Source organism: Amblyraja radiata, unplaced genomic scaffold (genome assembly GCF_010909765.2).
Source record: "Amblyraja radiata isolate CabotCenter1 unplaced genomic scaffold, sAmbRad1.1.pri S109, whole genome shotgun sequence".
Lineage (NCBI taxonomy): Eukaryota > Metazoa > Chordata > Chondrichthyes > Rajiformes > Rajidae > Amblyraja > Amblyraja radiata.
This window is the reverse complement of record NW_022630099.1, coordinates 1,090,738-1,099,612: the sequence shown is the minus strand read 5'-3', so window position 1 is coordinate 1,099,612 and position 8,875 is coordinate 1,090,738. Positions and strand designations below refer to the sequence as shown.

The following is an 8,875-nucleotide window of genomic DNA, read 5'->3' as shown; positions in this document are numbered from 1 at the left end:
CATCGGGAATAATCTTCCTGCATCTAGCCTGTCCAACCCCTTAAGAATTTTGTCAGTTTCTATAAGATCCCCCTCCTCAATCTTGATGTCCTTACCCATAAAAAAACCTTACTGTCAACTTCCGCCCTAACATTGCCCAACGCTTTGTACCGCTGAGCATTGAAAGATTGAAATGACTGTATATGAGCGTGGGATGTGTGGGAATGTGGCAGAAATGAGGGGAGATTGTGTGAAGTGACACCAATCTTGCCCAATCTCAAGAGATGACTCAATCCTGAGGATTTGACCGTGGGAGACTCTGGAGGCAAATGACAGAGGACATTTATTGTCACATACACCAATTGGTGCAGGGAAATTTGAGTTACCATGCAGCACACACACATAAGATAAACATAAGACTGTAGAATTTAACATATAACATAACCCATAACATAACAGATCTATCTATCTCTCTCTCTCTCAGCCGGTTGCCATGTTGTTGTCGCCATTCACCACGAGACACCAATCCTCTTCCGCCCTTCCGTGCCGTCATCTGTTGGTAGAAATGAATGCACTGGCTAGAATTTAGAAGGTTGAGGGGGAATCTTATAGAAACTTACTAAATTCTTAAGGGGTTGGACAGGCTAGATGTAGGAAGATTGAATTGAAAGTAGGCATGCAGGTGCAGCAGGCAGTGAAGAAAGCGAATGGTATGTTAGCATTCATAACAAAAGGATTTGAGTATAGGAGCAGGGAGGTTCTACTGCAGTTGTACAGGGTCTTGGTGAGACCACACCTGGAGTATTGCGTACAGTGTTGGTCTCCTAATCTGAGGAAAGACATTCTTGCCATAGAGGGAGCACAGAGAAGGTTCACCAGACTGATTCCTGGGATGGCAGGACTTTCATATGAAGAAAGACTGGATAGACTCGGCTTGTACTCGCTAGAATTTAGAAGATTGAGGGGGGGGGGACTTATAGAAACTTACAAAATTCTCAAGGGGTTGGACAAGCTAGATGCAGGAAGATTGTTCCCGTTGTTGGGGAAGTCCAGACAAGGGGTCACAGTTTAAGAATAAGGGGGTAGTATTTTAGTCATGGGATATGGGGAGATGGTAGGAACGGGGCACTGATTGTGGATGATCAGCCAGGATCACATTGAATGGCGGTGCTGGCTCGAAGGGCCTCCTCCTGTACCTATTGTCTATTGACTATTGAGAACTCTAAACATCGAAACAGCTCCAGGCATTTCAACATAGCTGCGAATGAGCCATTTATTCGCGTCAGCTCAGTGGCGCTCCTCCTGGCAAGAGGAGGAATTACCTTTCCACTCGGTCCAGCCCAAGATCTACAGCATTTCATCGGCTATATTTAAGAGGGAGTTAGATGTGGCTAAAGGGATCAGGGGGTATGGAGAGAAGGCAGGTACAGGATACTGAGTTGGATGATTAGCCATGGTCATATTGAATGGCGAATGGTGCAGGCTCGAAGGGCCGAATGGCGTACTCCTGCACCTATTCTCTATGTTTCTATGTTTCTAATTCCACAGATTCATAAACCTCTGGGTGGATTTTTTTTTCTGATCTCAGTCCTAACTGGGCTAATACCCAGTCTTCTTAAACTGTGAACCATGGGTCTGGATCTCCGGGAATTAAGAACAAAATGACACATCTCCTGAAGGAATTTGATCCGTGGAACTCATTGCCACAGAGGGCTGTGGAGGCCAAGTCAGTGGATATTTTTTAAGGTAGAGATAGACAAATCCTTGATTAGAACGGTATTAGAAGGGGAAAAGGCAGGAAAATGGGATTGGGAGGCAGAGATCGGCCATGATTGAATGGCGGAGTAGACTCGATGGGCCGAACGGCATAATTCTATTCCTAGAACTTGTGAAATTGTGAAGTTCTTGGTTCTTGGTTTCTTGGTCCTCCAAAATATTCCAAATGGAATTTAAACTGGAGGTGGTACCCCATCTCCCCCCTCCCCTACCCCTCTCTCCCCCTCCCCTCTCCATTTCTCTCTCCTCACCCCTCTCCCTCTCCCCTCTCCATCTCCCTCTACTCACCCCTCTCTCTCTCCTCCCCCTCCTCCTCCCACCCCCACCCCCATCCCTCTCTCCCCCACCCCCTTCCCTCTCTACCCCACCCCCTTCCCTCTCTCCCTCCAACACCTTCCCTCTACCCCTCTGTCCCCTTTCCACCACTCCCCCTACCCCTCCCTCCCCACCCTTCCACTTCTCTCCCACTTACTCCACCCCTCTCCCTCTCCCTCCCCACCTCACTCTCTCCCCCTCCCTCCCTTCCCCCACTCTCCCCTCTCACCGCCCACCCCTACCCCTCTGTCCCTCTTCCTCCACTCCCTCTACCCCTCTACCCCATCCTCCCTACCCACTCTTCCACTTCTCTCAAACCCTCCCTCTCCCACTCTCCCTCCCCACTCTCCCCGCTCTCTCTCCCCAACTCCTCTGGTGTGGTGCTTGTTGAAACAACGAGCTGATCAATGGGTCGGCGCGCCTACCTCCGTAATTCACTGTAAACCGATCGATCATCCAGCTTCAGTCCCTGTTGGAAATGGACACATCGTTACAAACAAATATGGAGAGGGCTAAACTATGGTGCAAGGCAACTGAATTACGCTAGAGGGCGTTTTTGGATTAGTCAAACTGCTCTCACACCCCCCCCCCCCCCCCCCCCCAAGACTCGTAACAAGGGCAGAATCTCCACCCACCCTACCAGCCGTCACGTACAACAGATAATCCTACAATATTTCGCCATCTCCAACGGGATCCCACCATAGAAACATAGAAACATAGACAATAGGTGCAGGATTAGGCCATTCGTCCCTTCGAGCCTGCACCTCCATTCAATATGAACATGGCTGATCATCCAACTCAGTATCCTGTACCTGCCTTCTCTCCATACCCCCTGATCCCTTTAGCCACAAGGGCCACACCTAACTCCCTCTTAAATATAGCCACTGAACTGTGGCCTCAACCACCTTCTGTGGCAGAGAATTCCAGAGATTCACCACTCTCTGTGAAAAATGTTTTTCTCATCTCGGTCCTAAAAGATTACCCCCTTATCCTCAAACGGTGACCCCTTGTTCTGGACTTCCACAACATCGGGAACAATCTTCCTGCATCTAGCCTGTCCAACCCCTTAAGAATTTTATAAGTTTCCATAAGATCACCCCTCAATCTTCTAAAATCTAGCGAGTACAAACCGAGTCTATCTAGTCTTTCTTCATATGAAGGTCCTGCCATCCCAGTAATCAGTCTGGTGAACCTTTTCTGTACTCCCTCTATGGCTAGAATGTATTTCCTCAGATTAGGAGACCAAAACTGTACGCAATACTCCAGGTGTGGTCTCACCAAGACCCCGTACAACTGCAGTAGCACCTTCCTGCTCCTATACTCAAATCCTTTTGCTATGAACCCCTGGCCACATCTTTCCATCTCATCCCATTTCGGCTTTCCGCGGAGACTGCTCCGTCCGTAACTCCCTGGCCAATTCGTCCCTTCCCACCCAAACCGCCCACTCCCTCTCCTGGTACTTTCCCTTGCAACCGCAGCAAATGTTAGACTTGTCGCTTTACCACCCGCCTTGACTCCATCCAAGGACCCAAGCAGTCTTTCCAGGTGCGGTATATATTCACCTGCACCTCCTCCAACCTCATCTATTGCATCCGCTGCTCTATCTGCCAGCTGTTCTACATCGGTGAGACCCAGCTGGGTTGGAAATCTCCCAGCTCTCCCACAGCCCACTGTCTCCTCGTTTACTTCAAAATGAATCAATAAAAATGATTAACTTACCGTATAGGTGGGGTCTCCGTTTGGCGCGTGAGAAATTCCCTGCAAGATTAAACACAATACCGTCTGAAGTAGGAGACCAAACCTGTGCCCAATACTCCAGATGTGTTCTCACCAGAGCCCTGTACAACGTCAGAAGAACCTCTTTACTCCTATACTGAAATCCTCTTGTTATGAAGGCCAACATTCCCTTAGCTTCTCTCACTGCCTGCTGTACCTGCACGCCAACTTTCAGTGACCGGTGTACAAGGACACCCAGGTCTTGCTGTACCTCCCCCTTACCTAACCTAACCCCATTGAGATAATAATCTGCCCCCTTATTTTTGCCGCCAAAGTGGATAACCCCACATTTATCTATATTATACTGCATCTGCCACGCATCTGCCCACTCACTCACCCTGCAACCTCCTAACATCCTCTTCGCAGTTCAAACTGCCAACCAGCGTTGTGTCATCCGCAAACTTGCTAGTGTTGCTCCTAATTCCCTCTTCCATATCATGAATATATATGGTATACAGTTGCGGCCCCAACACCGAGCCTTGCGGCACTCCACTCGTCACTGCCTGCCATTCTGAAAAGGACCCGTTCACTCCTACTCGTTGCTTCCTGTCTGCCAAACAATTTTCTACCCATGTCAACACCCTACCCCCAATACCATGTGCTCTAATTTTAGTCACCAGTTTACCGTGCGGGACCTTATCAAAGGCTTTCTGAAAGTCTAGATACACTACATCCACTGGCACCCCTTCATCAATTTTACTTGTCAAACCCTCAAAAAATTCTAGAAGATTAGTCAAGCATGATTTCTCTTTCATAAATCCATGTTGACGTGGACTAATACATTTACTGCTATCCAAATGCCCCATTATTACCTCTTTAATAATTGACCCCAGCATCTTTCCCACCACCGAAGTCAGGCTAACTGGTCTGTAATTCCCCGTTTTCTCTCTCGCTCCTTTCTTGAAAAGTGGGATAACATTAGCTATCCTCCAATGCACAGGAACTGATCCTGAATCTGTTGAACATTAGAAAATGATCACCAATGCGTCCACTATTTCTAGAGCCACCTCCCTGAGGACCCTGGGATGCAGACCATCAGGCCGAGGGGATTTATCATCCTTCAGTCCCATTAGCCTACACAATACTATTTCTCGCCTAATGACAATGTATTTCAGTTACTTTCAGTTAATAGCCATCAGGCTATTAAACACGGCATCAAATAAGCTCTGAACTACAATAGACTATTATTATTATTATTGCACTGTATTTGTTTATTTATTGAGTATGTGTGCATGTGTATAGACACACTGTACCTTTGTTCTCCCGTTATGTACTATGTTTACATATTCTGTTGTGCTGCAGCAAGCAAGAATTCCATTGTCCTATCTGTGACACATGATAATAAAACACTCTTGACGACACGTGAGCAAATTTGCAGATGACACAAAGCTGGGTGGCAGTGTGAACTGTGAGGGGGATGCTGTGAGAACGCAGGGTGACTTGAACAGGTTGGGGGAGTGGGCAGATGCATGGCAGATGCAGTTTAATGTGGATAAATGTGAGGTTATCCACTTTGGTGGCAAAAACAGGAAGGCTGGTTATTATCTAAATGGTGTCAAGTTGGGAAAAGGGGGAGTACAACGGGATATGGGGGGTCCTTGTTCATCAGTCAATTAAAGTAAGCAGGGACACAAAAAAAGCTGGAGAAACTCAGCGGGTGCAGGAGCATCTATGGAGCGAAGGAAATGGGCAACGTTTCGGGCCGAACCATTTCTTCAGACTGATCGGGGGTGGGGGGGCGGGGACAAGAAATGAAAAAGGAGGAGGAGCCCGAAGGCTGGGGGGTGGGAGGAGACAGCAGGGGGACTGAGGAAGGGGAGGAGACAGCAAGGACTAACAAAATTGGGAGAATTCGATGTTCATGCCCCCAGGATGCAGACTCCCCAAGCGGAATATGAGGTGCTGTTCCTCCAATTTTCGGTGCTGCTCGCTGTGGCCATGGAGGAGACCCAGGACAGAGAGGTCGGATACGGAGTGGGAGGGGGAGTTGAAGTGCTGAGCCACCGGGAGGGCAGCTTGGTTATTGCGGACCGAGTGGAGGTGTTCGGCGAAACGATCACCCAACCTCCGCTTGGTCTCACCGATATAGATCTGCTGACATCTAGAGCAATGAAAGTAAGCATGCAGGTACAGCAGGCAGTGAAGAAAGCGAATGGTATGTTGGCCTTTATAACCAGAGGAGTTGAGTAAATGAGCAAAGAGTAGGTATGTTGCAAAGCCTACCTGAAGCGTCGCTGAATATCTGCCGCTGGGGTTGTGCGCGATTTTGGCGCCGTTTAGAGGGGGCGGGTTTAAAACGCGATTTTCTCCAAGCTGTTCCAATCGAAAATGTTCAGCCTAGTTAATTATTAACGAAAAATAGCTGATAGACCCCGTCGCAAAAGCTATTATTAGGTTTAAAGGCCTTGAATAATAGTTATAGTAGTTTAAAAATCAATCTTTAAACCCGCGACCGTCAGCAACCGCAGGGTCTCATAAAGCAAATAGCAGAAGGTAGGTTGTATATTTTTACATTCAAAAGGGCTTCTAAAGATCCTTTTATACAAAATTTAATATTGCGAGTAGCTCAATTTGGGCCCATTATATCGCGCAGTATTTTTCTCGGCATTTGAGGCACAAATCTACCGCAATGTGAACGTTCTAAACCAGCGCGTTCCACAGGGACCCACTGGAAAGCTGATTTAAATGGGCATTCATTTACAGCAATTGAACACTAAATTCCTTCCATTTGGCCTATAAATTTATGTAAATGAGATTTAAAAATCATGTTATATTGTGAATTATTTGTGAATATTCTTTGGACGCTTAGGCTATTTAAAAATGTTAATCTTTCCTTAAGAAATGGATAGATGTTTAGATCTAGTAATTGAATTTTGATTAAACATGATTTTCTTTTTGAGTATTTACTATTTGTTTTAGCGTTTAACTTTATAATTTCTACCTTTTTTTCTAAAACTGCAAATAATAACTTGTTTCTGTTAATGCTGTTCAGTGTTTTTTTTAATTTACATTGTAAACAGATGTCTCCAAAGAAGAAATGTAAAGTTGTCAATCCAAAAGCCCAGCCAGGCATAGCTAGAGTTCAACTTGAGGTGAATTTCTCTGTCATGCCCGAGTCTCTGAGGGATCTTAAAAATGGACACATCTTGTACTTGTTTACCTCATTTGGAAAAAGTCTGCCTGAAACAGAGAAATCGCTGAGTTCACATTTCTCTTTGTCGGATGCAGAAGGCTATTCATGTGCTACTGTTAAGTTAAGAGTGCAGGCTCTCGTTAAACGGACTTTGCTTAAGTTTAAAAAACTCACCAATCCCACGGAATTTGGAGCATTTATGGAAATTTGTGATGAAACTTTTAAACTTCAAAAAGGCAGTCAACACATTTCTTTAGATGACATTCCACTGCCTGGTGCTCAAGATCCTGAATTCTTGACATCAGCTGAAAGCCAAGTGCCCATATTTCAAGAGACCGAGGACATGGGCGATGACAGTCATAGTCTGCATCCTCCACTGAATCTAGCAACGCCAACGACAGCTACTGCCTCACCTGAACCAATGCTATCGACATCTGGTGTTTCAACAAGATGTAGCAGAGAATTTCTAAGTCTTTCACCAGGGAAACAGAAATTGAAGAAAAGACTACATTTTGTGTCCGAATCCAGGGCTGCTCTTTCAACAAAGTATCACACAAAGATCAGTGAACTTAGGGCACGGTTGAAAACTCCCAAACGTATAGTTAATCAAGCCTTAAAGAGAAAGCAAAAGCAAATAGATTTAAAGGACAGAAAGATTCAGGAACTCAAAACCAAATTACATGATAAAACTTTGGCACGAGAGCTCTCTAACACCAAGGCAGAGTTTTTGAAACTTAAAAACGTACACAGACAATTGCTGATGTTTCGTGGCAGTAAGAAAAAGAGGAAAATTGTTTCAATTCAACAGTTCAGAAAATGTCAAGAAAATTTAAAGGACAGGGAAGAGGATGTGAGACGCCTCGAATTTGACATTCTTGTCCTCAAAGAAACAATCGAAACTCTGCAGGCTGCCAGTATTGTCAAGGCAAAGGTGGGCAAGAAAACTTACTCCTCAACAATAAGGATGCATGTGTTTGACTGTATTGTAAACAAAACTCCCACAGCAAACATTCCAATCCTGATAAGCCAGTTCTACAAGCGGAGTGGACTTCATCTGGATCATGTTCCACAACGCAGTGCAGTTGAAGTTATGGCCCGAGAATTGGGGGCTATTGCTGAGTTGCAAACAGCAGAGATGCTCCTTGCAACAAAGGGTTTGACTGTGGGTTTTGACGCAACCACCCAGGAAGAGATCCACATTAACAGCGTTCATTTCACCACCACAAACAAATGTCTCTCTGCAGCAGTCGAGGAATTGGCTGGTGGGACTGATGAGGACTATGCACAACATATTTGTGAAACAATTGACAATTTATGTAAAACCTACACTTATTTCAATCAGCAAGCAAATTATCAAGAAACCAGACAAAATATAATCGCCAACATTTCAAACACAATGAGTGACCGGTGTGCAGCAAATCATGCTGCTATTAGAATTGTGAGTAGTGAGTGGGGTAAATATTTGAACGAGCTCTACTGCCACTTACATCCTCTTGACTCCATTGCTACATCAGTTCGCTCAGCCCTAAAAATGCAGAAACAATCTGGAGGACAATTCTTGTTTGGGAAAGACTGTCTAGCAGTAAATGCCATTCTGCAGATGAGCAAGCTTCGTTATAAAAACGGAAAAGGGGACCCAAAAGGATTTGTCGCATTTTTAGATGACAGGAACATCCCCCGAGGTGTCCTCCCACGGTATCGTGGCAACAGATTGCACATACTGTTTCACATTAGTGGCAAGCTAATAGAATATTATGATGACTTTGTTGCACTGCTGAATAGTGGAATATCCTGTGGGGGGTTGAAAAGCGCCATCCTCCATGACTTCACCCAGGCTGAAGTAAAAGTAGAACTTCAGATATTGGGCTTTCTTGGCAAATATCTGACTGGGCCTTG

General features: G+C 45.6%; 1 long non-coding RNA gene across 1 annotated transcript; it reads left to right on the top strand.

The window, feature by feature from the left end:
* Positions 1–1,711: 1,711 nt before the first annotated feature.
* Positions 1,712–3,846, top strand: LOC116969135. The gene is made up of 3 exons (XR_004410635.1): positions 1,712–1,755; positions 2,620–2,622; positions 3,836–3,846. It is a non-coding gene; the product is annotated as an uncharacterized LOC116969135 (long non-coding RNA).
* Positions 3,847–8,875: the final 5,029 nt, after the last annotated feature.